Consider the following 12,414-nt stretch of genomic DNA (forward strand, 5'->3'; position numbering starts at 1 on the left):
TCCACCCACCTTGGGGCCCAGAAGAAGCTCCTGGCTGTGGATGTGCCCAGCTCTGGCTGTTATAGCCATTTGTGGAGTGAACCAGTGGGTGGAAGACCTCTCTCTCTCTCTTTCTCTCTCTCTCTCTCTGTAACTCTTTCAAATAAATAAAATAAATCTTTAAAACAACAACAAAAAGAGGGCCCAAGTCCTTGGGCCCCTGAACCTGTGTGGGAGATCCGGAGAAGCTCCTGGCTTCGGATCAGCCCACCTCCGGCCACTGCAGCCATTTGGGGAGTGAACCAGAAGATGGAAGACTTCTCTCTCTGCCTGTGCCTGTCTAACTCTACCTTTCAAGTAAATAAATAAATCTTTTTTTTTTTTTAAAGAAATGTGGAGGAAAGTTTGGCAGAGAAAGTGCTGGGGGACATGAGGGAAGACCTAGATGGGATGGTAAAACAAAACACCCAAGTCAGCAGTGAGGAGTAGGCTGTGAAAGTCAGCTGGGGACTCCAGGAACCGTCCCTCTCGGGGCAGCCAAAACGTCACATGGGACTTCTGCCTGACAATGTTTTTCAATGACAAGAAGGATGTGCCTGGCTTGAATGCAGCCTCTGACTTAGGTCTCCCTCTGGGACACTTCGACATTTAGAGTGAGAAGCCACCAAAGCGGATGCAGTTTTCCAAGCCGTTTGGGAGGGAAAGTTGCTGACACTGTCACCAAGTAGTGGGAGTCAAACTCCTGAGAGAGAACAGCCAGGTATCAACACGTCAGCCTTGTCACAGAGTGGCTTCCTCAACCTCTCCCTTGGTTTTCTTGCCCAGAGTCAGGGTCAAGAGGTTTACCTATGTAGTGTACCGTCCTATGGCTCCAACAAAAGTATTTTAATCTTAAATGTTTTCTAGAATGATCTTTACTGTCTTAATGTACTGTATAGAATGTGTTCACAGTTTTCTGAGTGCTGTGTGGTATTTCCTGTTATTTATTGCATATGAATATTGTATTACTATGTGTGTCTATAACTGCACGAAAGTCAATGCAGTACAATACAGATTACACAAAAATGCTATAATTTAAATATCTTTTCTATAAATAGTCTAAATTTATAAGAAACATACTACCCAAGGTGTTTTTAAACAGAAGAAAAAGATCTGTAAAAGGTTATGTTCTGAATGGCTGATAGAAATGTCTGGACCAGAGACCCACAGGAACCTACTCTGTATTTCTGCCTAGCAACAATGGTTCAGTATTCACTAATTCAGTGTGCCTGGCAAAGTCACATAACAGAACTACCACGAATAACAAGAATTCACTGCATATAAAAACGTATGCATGCAAGCAAATCCGTGTGTGTGTGTGTGTGTGTGTGTGTGTGTTTCAGACTCAAGCTTTTGTATTCCTCACAGACTTAAGCTCTTTAAGGGCAGGGAGCACATGTTTTGGAACAAAGAAAAGTTTTCCATGTTGACAGAGCTGCCCTCAATGATCCAGCTCTCCTGACTCTGGTGCATCAAAAACTCACACTCTATTCCATTGCTCTCCAAAATGAAAAAATATCTCAGGTCTCACAGGCAAATTAGAAACAAGTCATGCATTTCCTTGTTTATCCTCTTATGAGTCTCTTGATCTCCTACTGTTCCTTTAAAATGCTCCCGAGGTGGATGTGTAAAGAGGAAAGTTGTTGCTGACATTCTACCGAAATGCACAACGATGAGCCTCTCTCCTGGGTGACTCTCAGGTACACCAGGCATCTCTAGGCTGGGGGAATTTCTCATGTAATTTTTTAAAAGATGATGTATTTATTTATTTGAGAGGTAGGCAGAGAGAGGGAGAGATACACAGAGAGAATGTTCCATCTGCTGGTTCACTCCCCAAATGGCTGCAATGGTTGGAGTTGGGCCAATCTGAAGCCAGGAGCCAGGAGCTTCTTCTGGGTTTCCCATGGGGGTGGCAGGGACCCAAGGACCTAGGCCATCTTCTACTGCTTTCTCAGGCCATAGCAGAGAGCTGGACTGGAAGAGGAGCAGCCGGGACACAAACCAGCACCATACGGATGCCTGCATGGCAGGTGGGGGCTTAGCCTATTGTGCCACAGAGACAGCCCCTCTCATACAATTCTTAAGATGATAAACCACAACCTGTCTCAGAAAGCTTTCATGGAGCTAACAATTCTATGATTTCTCAGATACTAAGATATTTCTGTGGCCAGAAGATTTTCCTTGGTTGTTCTATTTAAAAGGAAAGGTATCTCACCAGTGTGGGCGCACTGCAGCTGACTGAGCCGCTCACGCCTGCACAAGGCCTTCCTTTGTCATTTGAATTCCGGTGTGGATCTTTCGATGGTGAGTGAACGATGAACTGTGGCTGAGGGTCTTTCCACATTCACTGCACTCAAGGGGTCTCTCTTGTGCTGAGTTAAGGCAAGACTGTCACGAAAGACTTTTTCACATTCTTTGTACTCAAAAGACTTTCTCCAGTGTGGACCCGATTATGCCGAACAAAGTTTGCAGGCTCACGTGCCCTGCAAACACAGTGTTTCTCCAGTGTGGATCCGTGTGTGTGTGTGTGTGTGTGTGTGTGTGTGTGAAGGAAGAGCTACAGTAATGAGCTTTTGCACATTCTTGCAAGACAAAGACATTCTTGGAGACAAAGGCTTGTCTCCACTGGGGGCCCTAGCCTGTTGGATAACAACAGAGTGTTTCCACACTCGCGGCACTCACAGGGCTTCTCGCCAGTGGGAATCCTCCCGTGCTGCATTAAGGAAAAGCTATCACAGAAGCTCCTCCCACGTTCTGTGATGCAAAGGGCCTCTCTCCTGTATGGGTTCCCCTGTGCCGGGTACACGTGGAGCGGTGAGCAAAGGCCTTTCCATGTTCATGGGTTTTTCTCCCGTGTGAATTCTCAGGTGTTGGGGCAAGGACGAGTTGAGGCAAAAGCTTTTCCACGTTCTTTGCACAAGAAGGGTTTCTCTCCCGCGTGGGTCATGCTGGATCAAAGCGGGGCGGTGAGTGAGTGAGAGCCCTCCCACATTCACCGCGCCCCATGGAGTTGCTTCCCACCATGCACCCTCCTGCACTGGGCAAGAGCTGTAGCAGAACACTTCCCCACATTCTCTGCTCACAGGGCTCTTCTCTCGTGTGGGTCCTATCTTGTTGGACAAAAGGAGAGCGAAGGGTCAAAGCTTCCTGCACTCTCGGCACGCACAGGGCTCGTCCCCAGTGTGACCGCGCTGGTGCTCGGTGAGCTGAGACCGGCGTTGGAAGGCCTGGCCACACTCCATGCACTTGCACGGCTTCTCCCCAGTATGAAACCTCCGATGTCGGCCAAAGAGCGACAGGCCTGCCCACACTCGCTGCATCCCTGCGCTTCACCCCTCTGTGAATCTGCTGATGTCGGACAAGCGCCCAAGTCCTGCTAAACCCTTTCCCACATTCCTTGCAGTTGTAGGGGTTATCCCCTGCACCGCCGACGACGGGGTCCCTGCCTGGTCCCTGGGAGTCACGCTGACGGAGGGCACTCTGCGGCGTGACTCGCTCCTGTCACACCCTTAGCCCTAGACGGCGGTCCTTCTCCAAGTCACGGCGCTCACGGCTCAGTTTCCCAGGGTGCGTCTCCTTGTGGGGGTCTGATCCTGACCCCAGGTGCCCTTTTTGTGCTTCCGGTAGCCCTCCCTCATCCTCGGCTTTCTCCAGCCTAGGATCCCTTGTGACCTCAGGGTCAGTTGTTCCTGGAAGGGGCATTGCGCAGAGAAGGCCAGCCGAGAAGCGACGGGCGCTATGGTCTCGGGGTTTGCTTCCTCACCTGGAGGGAATCCAATACAGAAAGTGTCCCTTAGTGATGTCAACACAGAGCAAACAAAACCCCCACTTTTGGAGAATAAAGATGAAGACGGTGCCTCTGGGGCCTCGCGTTTATACTTCTTAAACTCGGGTCTGCAATTTCTTCCCTAATCCTTGGCCTCTTGACGTCTTTAAAAGGGAATCCAAGAGGCAAAGCTGGGCGAGGAACAGAGAACCTGGAGTGGAGACGCCTCACTCGCCACAGCAGCAGAGGCTGGGCAAAGTCACGGTTGTCGCTGCTGGTGACAAATGTGCTCCGAGACAGGAAGTTCCCGGCACTACGGTGACAGGGAAGCGCACCGACCCCGATCCAGACGGGCGGCGGAAGGAGACCAGTGTCCGCTACGCGGACAAGGTGCTGTGGCATGCATTGCTAAAGGCGCAGAGGACTCCCAGAGCAATCAGGAGGGGAATGCGGGAGGTGGAGACAGACAGCAACTGGATGGATAGCAAGAGTCTGGTGTATGTGAATAAAGATTACTTAAGGAGACACAAAATAGGAAACATCCCAAATAAAGGAAGTTAGCGAATGTAACAGACACGTGAACAGAGAATAACATAAAGTTGCTCGTTCCTCCCAAGTATCTGTACATTCAACACAATATCAGGTAAAATTCCAACAGGGGTGTCCATTGATGTTGACACGCTGATGGTGGAATTTGTTTAGAAAATATCTCCAAAGAAGAGTAGAACAGGTCTTGCCAATGAGGAACTGGTATCGTGATGGAGTTATATACATCAAGGCGGTGTGACGAAGGCATAGATGGCAGTGGTCAGAGGAAAGAGATAGAACAGAGAACCTCAGAAACAGGTTTGTGGGATTTTGCTATTTGACAGAAGTAGCAGGAAGTCCAGTGTGCAAAGGAGGAAATGTTCAAACGAACAGCTCTACAAAAACTATGTGACACATGGGAAAAACAAAATTGTACTCTTACCTCCAGACTGATTAAGATTTAGCTGTCAGATGCTAAATGTTAAACATTTTTAATACACAATAGAAATGACGTATATTATCTCTGGGGCCAGCATGGTAGCACAGTGTGTTAAGCTTCTCGGGAGTGAACAACACATTGACCACTCGGAGGCAATGTTCTGTTCCACGCGGTCAAACGTATTTTTGCCAAAGGTAAACAGACTCAGCGAAGGCTGGAGAGAGGTCACTGATGGAGGTCCCAGGACCCAGAGACACAGGAACTACAAAGCCTCGTCCTCAGGCCAGTAAGACCCAGCTGTCACTGAGCCAGTGCTCCCTGGCGTCTGCCGCGGGCCTGACAGTGAACTCTGGAAGGGAGCAGAGGACAAGGAGGCTCAGAGCTTCCTTCGTCTGTTAGGGGCCAGGCGCCCCCTCTCCCAGGGACTCCATCTGCTCGGAACGCCCAGCCCCACAATCTCCGTCCTGTCATATTGATCATAAAGTACCACGGTGCTCACTTTCTTGATGACGGACCTCCTGGGAGCCACCATGAGGACGCCAGGCCGCACGAGCCCCGTGAGAGGGACCCATCCGGGCCTGGGGGGAAGGGAGACCTTGGGCCTCCATTCAATTTGTACTCAGACCAATTTCTGGGCAAATTGCCTGTTAAAGATTTAGGTGGGAGAAAACCTGGGATCCGGTCACTTGCTTTGTTGCCAGATTTCTTCCAAGCACCTCCCAGGTCGTAGGCCACTGGCTGTAAGTGAAGGGTTACTATATAAATGATCGAATCCAGAGACTGGCATTGCACCCCAGCGGGCTCGTGGTGCCAAGCTCAGTGCTATTGTACCTGTGGATGAGGAAGTTAGCCAAGAGCTCACAGATGCAGCCCTGAGCCAACACTCAACCAACAGCGCCAGGAAAGAGAAAGGGAAAATGGGCAGCTTTCTCGGCTGCCCCCCACGCCCTCCGACAGGGCATCGGCACACTTTGCAGGGAGCCAAGGCATGGGTCGCAGGGAGTCCAGGTCACGGCGCATGTACCAGGGCCTGAAGCAGCCTTTAGCTGAGATCATGTTGCTGGGAAAACAACAGTAGCGGGGATGGCAAACAGCCTTATTTTGCCTGGCTGGCCCTCCCGTCACTCAGAGGTCCTGCTTAGCGGCCATGAGGACGCGTGACTGGACCATGCTGGACCAGCCACCTTCCATCTCAGGGGAACCCGGATTAAGGACATCCAACTGGGGCCAGCTTGTGCGGGACACTGGGATGAACGTGCTGAGAGGGACTGTCTCTTACGATCCCTGCTGGAGAGACACGGAGTCCACAGGAGAGAACGTCTCAGACCACAGCACGCCGAGGCTGCCGGGAGAACAGGGGGATCCCTCACCACGTATAGAGAGGACCAAAGAGGCTGTAGGAGAGAAATGAGGTCTTACCCAGCAAGACCAGGAGCCCGCAGGTGGCCAGCATCATTTCCCGGTACAGGGTCCTCTGGGCCAGGTCCAGCCGCCCCCATTCCTCCCCAGTGAAGGTCACTGCCACATCTTCAGATGATACCAACAGCTAGAAAGCCATGCAGAGGTGGCAGCGTAGACATCAGAGGACACTAGAACCGGCCGCTGGATTACTGGCAAAGCCCCAAAAGCCCCAAGGCCTGAACACTGAGCATCTCCTGAGAACCCCGCCCTGCGCTCCATCCAGTGGTGTGGGAGGGAAAGGCCTCCCCTGTGGGAGCCAGCGGAGACAGTGACCATCCTGTGTGGATGGTAACGGGTGGACGGCGAGTGCCCGGTGAGGGAAAAGCAGGAATCCCGACACGGTCACAGCGGCAGCGGCACAGCCTCGCCATACCGTCTGCCTGTGCCAGGGCTTCCCACGCAGTGTGTAAGCAGCTACGAGTCTGCAGGCCTGGAAACAGCCCACACAGGCCTGATGTGAGCTTCTATCTCGGCATCCACACGATGATAGCTCCTACTTCCCCAGGTGGCTGTGTGCATCAAGGAGAGAAGAAATGTCCATAGAGCAAACACCACAATGTCCAACACCTGCCACAAGGCGTCTGCGAATGTTAGCAGTCTTCCCACAGCCATGAGGGAGCGCCACCGTCACTGCCACTCACCAATCAGCAAACAGACTCAGAGTCAAGTCAGCCAGAAACACGCGCTTAACGAGAAGAGGCAGGATTTGAACCCAGATCCCTCCGGCCTGGGGTGTCAGGTGGATCATCACCGTGAATCCACAGTGACACGGGCAAGGAACCTTTCCAGGGACCTTCCCAGTTAAGACAATTTCAGCCACTCTGGAAACTGCTTCCAGGGCCATGCAAGAGCCAGGAGGAGGTGCCAGCCGCCTGGCGCCCCGCAGGGCTCCAACAAGCTCTCCATGCCCGCAACTGGCAGCTGGGAGACTGTGGGCTCCGGGGAATATCTCAACACGAGCTAGCAGCCCAGCCTTTGTCTTTTAGCCACTGTCAAGGCTTCCCTAAGGGATCGCTGTGCAAGCTCTCCATGACTCGGGTGCCCAAGGATGGTGCAGGCCGTGGCTCCAGGAAAGCCAGGATGTCTGTCCTGGCAGGGAGGCGACGGTGGGCTGTGATGACAGCAAACGTGCTGGAACATTCTGGAACATTCTGGTACTCAAGGTCTGTTTATATCCCCAGAGGCACAACATTCCAGGACACTATCAGTAATGAGCATCGTAGGGGAATCACTTTTTAAATACAAGTAACTGTGAAACAGGAAAATGGACTCACTACTGTTAAGTTGCAAGCCAAGACATCTGTAATAAACAGGTGGCGTCTGGGAAGGTAAATGCAGTCACTATCCCGTCTTCCGGGGACGCAAAGGACTTTCTACTCTTATTTTTTATTTATTTATTTATTTTTTTTTTTACAGGCAGAGTGGACAGTGAGAGAGAGGGACAGAGAGAAAGGTCTTCCTTTGCTGTTGGTTCACCCTCCAATGGCCGCTGCGGCCGGCGTGCTGCGGCCAGCGCATCACGCTGATCCGATGGCAGGAGCCAGGTGCTTCTCCTGGTCTCCCATGGGGTGCAGGGCCCAAGCACTTGGGCCATCCTCCACTGCACTTCCTGGCCACAGCAGAGAGCTGGCCTGGAAGAGGGGCAACCGGGACAGAATCCGACCCGGTGTGCCGGCGCCGCAGGGCGGAGGATTAGCTTAGTGAGCCGCGGTGCCGGCTCTACTCTTATTGGAAAAGCAGCACTTCCGGAGCCGCGCTGTGGTAGCCTGTAAGCACCCCGCCCTCCCTGCAGCGCCGGCATCCCATATGGGCGCCGGTTCACATCCCGGCTGCTCCACTTCCCAGCCAGCTCCCTGCTAATGGCTTGGGAGAAGCATCAGAGGATGGCCCAAGTGTCTGGGTCCTTGTTACCCACGTGGGAGACGCAGGTGTACTTAAAGGGCAGAGAGAAAGACCCTAGTTCACTTCCCCAATGCCCACGACAGCCAGGCAGGAGCCTCAATCCCCCGTGGGTGGCAGGCACCGGAGCCCTCGGCTGCCGCCTCGCAGGGCGCGTGTTCGCATGAGGCTGGAACCTGCGTAGAAGCCGGGCCTCCCCTCTGCCGCCCCGACCGCCTGCCCTAATATCACTATCGTAGATCCCAGGGATCGGAAGCCGGGGGCAGAGCTTCAGGCTTCAGGACAGAGCCAGAGATGGGTAACTCTTCTTAAAACCCCCGACCAGGGTTCGGGATCCGGAATTGGAAACGACTCAGCTCCCCTGCGGACCCCCAGACCCAAGGGCATTAAAAGGCAAAGGGGAAGGGTCCCAGAACCACTACGTCACGGCAGGTGGGACCCTGCGAGCAGAGCACCGAGCGCGGCTCTGCGCCACCTCCACTCTCCGCGCCGGCGCCGCCACGGGACTCAGTGGCCAGAGCCAGGCCGGCGTGGCGGTTACTGAAGCTGGCCCGTCTCTGCCAGCGCCTCGCCCCAGCCGCGGGCGGAACCGGACCTCTGTCTCTGCGGGGCGAATAAGGGCGCACAAGGGCCAAGGCATCAACCCGGGCGTTTTGAGTGCCAAGTGCCAGCGGACAGCCCTCGGGGGCGGGCACGGCTCGCACACCAGCGCGTAAGCCGCTTTTCCTCTGCTCAGTCTCGGAAGGTGTGAGACGCCACCTCAGCTATGCGCGCAGCCCGCGTTGGGCTGTTAAGGACCGATCAGCCGGGAACGAGTGACGCTCTGAGGCGCAGCGCAAGAAGCCCCGCCCACTCTGCTACGGGAAACGCCCTTCTCCGTCGTCCGTCATTGGCCAGCGCCCGCGACGCACAAAGCAATGCCTTCTGGGTAATGTAGTTTCTGGCCTCAAGCACGGTGGCACTTGGAGCGGACTTCCTGGTCTCTAAATAGCTTCTAAGGTCTCAAACAGGGCTTGGCTTCGCTTCCTCTTAAAGGAGACGCTCACAGATTTCCGTGGCTACTTGTGGCAATGACCCACCCTCAAAGACAGACCTTTAACAGGTAAGCGGTGCCTTGCTGTTCCTTTCTGTGTAGACTTGCACCAGCACTTTCTAACTCCGAGGCTTGAGATGGAGATTTATAAGAAAAATGAAGGTAGTCCTTTAACTCTAGATGGTCCCACATGCAGTAGCCTTCAGACACATCAACATTACCTGGGAATTTGATGCAAGTTCTCAGACCCCACCTCGAATCAGGGCCCAGCTCTGTGTTTGATGCTGGACCACCTTTGAGAACCGTGAGTAAATGAGATAACACTGGCTTCTTCGTTCAAGTGTTCTAGGGAGGTGTTTCCCGGTTTTTATATAGCAAGTTCTTGTCTCTTCAGAGATAAGAATTCAAAACAGCGCCATAAACATAGTTCCAGAATGAGAGAGAGAGAGAGAGAGAGAGAGAGAGAGAGGATACATTCATGGTGAGGGCAGTGAGTGCAGGAGGAGAAATGCTCCTTTATGGGGTGGGGGTGGGGGGTGGTCCTGTAATGGGTGGCGTTGGGTGGAGTTTAGTGTGCATGGGGTTTTCTGGGAGACTCATGGCACCTGCTTGTATACATCGTGGCATCTCCTTCTTCCTGGTCCCGAGTGAAACACAGGTGTGTCATGGGAAAGTGGGTGAACTGGAGTGACAGGTGGGGGTGGGCTTACAGTCTAGGGCTGTGCAGAAAAACCTGGGGCCTGCGCTGTGGCACAGTCGGTTAATGCCGTGGCCTGAAGCGCCGGCATCCCATATGGGTGCCGGTTCTAGTCCCGGCTGCTCCTCTTCCGATCCAGCTCTCTGCTGTGGCCTGGGAAAGCAGTAGAAGATGGCCCAAGTCCTTGGACCCCTGCACTCACATGGGAGACCCAGAGAAGCTCCTGGCTTCTGGCTTCGGATCGGCGCAGCTCTGGCCATGACGGTCATCTGGGGAGTGAACCAGTGGATGGAAGACCTCTCTCTCTCTCTACCTCTTTCTGTGACTCTTTCAAATAAAATATTAAAAAAAAAAAAAAGCCTGCAGCTCATCTATTCCTATCTCATCTTCCTGCCAAGTCCCCCGTATCAGGAGGTAACTAAAACGTGCTTAGTGCTGGGCCTGGGACAGAATGCTGAGTAGACAGAATCCGTTGCTGTCATTGTTATTTTATATTAGTGCTACTGAAGACGTAATGGCAAGGATCTCAGATACGCTGTGGGAAGTAAGCCCGAGATACTCCGTTGAGCCGTTGGTAATATCTGCCTAAACACAAGCTACGTGGACCCTCTGATTCAACAAGGGGGCTCCTGAGTATGTTGACAATTTTTATGTAAAAATACTTTTTTAATACCACTTGGCTCACATAAGTTTTTATTTTAACAGTGAATGCAAGGGGGTTTCATGATCTGTGGGTACATACACTGCCCAGAGTGCTATGGGGCCCAGGCAGGGAGTTAGGGGAAAATGAACTGGAAGATTCCCCACAACTCTTGTCTCTAGGCCTGCAGTCAGCCCCGCAGCCACTTTCCCGTGAGGCACCTGTGTCTCCGCCAGGAAGGAGGAGATGCCCTGCGTACCTCTGTGAGCTGAACTCCACGTGGAGGCCCATGGGAGCACCCAGAAAACCCCAGGACACTGAGCCACGCCCAGACTCCCGCTCACTGGTGTATTCAGTCAGGGTACCGCCCCCTGCCCCATCTGGGTGCCCGCTGGGCTGGGGAGCACCTCCCCCCTTGCCTTCTCCCACACTCTGGCTGGTGCAGCTCTGTGCCTGTCAGGCGAGCCTTTCTCCCTGTGGGGTTACCTGAGTGTGTTCTCACCCCCTCAGTTTCAGTAAGTCCTCTGCTCTCATGTACACGACTGATGCCTCTGCTTGGAATTCCTGTTTCCCATGGGGAAAAGGGCTCGGAATGAAAACCGGGAAACACGTTCCCACAACACAGAACCACTTGCTCACAGACCACAGGATCCAAAACTTAGGCTCCCCAGGCCTGCCAACGTGCAGCCCTAGGCGGAGGGTGGAGTTGGCCTGGTTTCTAGTTGGTGACGGAGCATCGGACGGGTCATCATTCGTCTCTAATTTACAGTGCGGGAGCCCTGCCCTTCTGCTGCTCCTCCAGCCCACAGGGCAGCCCGGGCCCGACACAGAAGGCTCCCATGTAAACCACGGCCCACAGAGGCGAGCACAGTGGAAAGTGAAAACACTGAGTGCAAACAGGCACGTGCTCAGACCACAGACGCCTAGGAAGAAACAGCAGAGCGAAGCACAGCACAGCGACTAGGAGGAGCGTCTCGCAGGAGCAAATCCAGTAATCCAGGCGAGAGCTGATGATGTGAGTGCCTGCAATTCCTGGCATGGCCAGACTCCAGGCACATCAGCCAAAACAAACAAACAAATACAATCAGACAAATAAAAGGCACAGAGCCCGAGTCACAGACCCGCGTGGAACTGGACAAGCATCCAGACTGGGAGCCACTGGGCTGCCCCCTGGACCCCTGGCTTCCAGGCACTTCCCCGCAGGCCTCAGCGGGCAGCTGTTGGGGATGCTCAGGGCGGGCACTGTCCAGAGTAGTGCCCATAATGCAGCCCTGGTGCCCACAGCACACGTGTCCGCAACGTGGGGAAGGAAGACGTTGCCACGCTTCAGCCGGGAGAAGGCCAGAGCTGCCTCTTGGGAACAGGAGGCGGTAGGGACGGGCCGAGGTCCCTGGCGTAGCTGAGGAGGTCTTTCCCAGCAGGGCTGTGTGAGGTCCGGCATCACACTGCCATACAGCAGTCTCTCAGCCTCATCCAGCAGCTGCCATGGAAAACCAATGGCCACCTCTCCCCAAAGGCCGCCCAACAGCTCACGTGACGATAGACAGGTGGGCACAGAGACACCAAGGAAGCTCTGGGCCTGGTATGTAGGGTATTTCAGAATATATAGGGAGTTGTTTTCATCAGATACAGTAACATGACAGACGTGGAGATAAGCATGTTTGAAAGGAGAGTTTATGGCCCCCCCTCCCGGCTCCCTGCTGGCCTGCAGGGCAGCCACGTCCAGGTACAAATGCTTGACCATGAGATGGCACGGTCTAACATTCGGTGACTCAGAGTCACCACGTACCAGCCTCATTAAGATTCAGTCGGCCCATTACCTGAACTTGCAGTCCTCCAATGAGCACCACATCAAGTACGGGGGAACTGGGTGCCAGGAAGAGAAAATGGGGTGATGGCTCAGCACCTGGCCAGCTCCCAGCACAGCTCATCA

The 12,414-nt window shown here is 53.6% G+C and overlaps 1 long non-coding RNA gene across 1 annotated transcript; it reads left to right on the plus strand.

Annotated features, from left to right (window-relative positions):
* The first annotated feature begins 8,436 nt into the window (after positions 1-8,436).
* On the plus strand, positions 8,437-10,199 carry LOC149120880 (uncharacterized). Its single transcript, XR_016224740.1, has 2 exons — positions 8,437-9,213; positions 9,981-10,199. It is a non-coding gene; the product is annotated as an uncharacterized LOC149120880 (long non-coding RNA).
* Positions 10,200-12,414: the final 2,215 nt, after the last annotated feature.

Source organism: Oryctolagus cuniculus, chromosome 18, assembly GCF_051225735.1.
Source record: "Oryctolagus cuniculus isolate XC-2025 breed Fujian yellow rabbit chromosome 18, ASM5122573v1, whole genome shotgun sequence".
Classification (NCBI taxonomy): Eukaryota; Metazoa; Chordata; class Mammalia; order Lagomorpha; family Leporidae; genus Oryctolagus; species Oryctolagus cuniculus.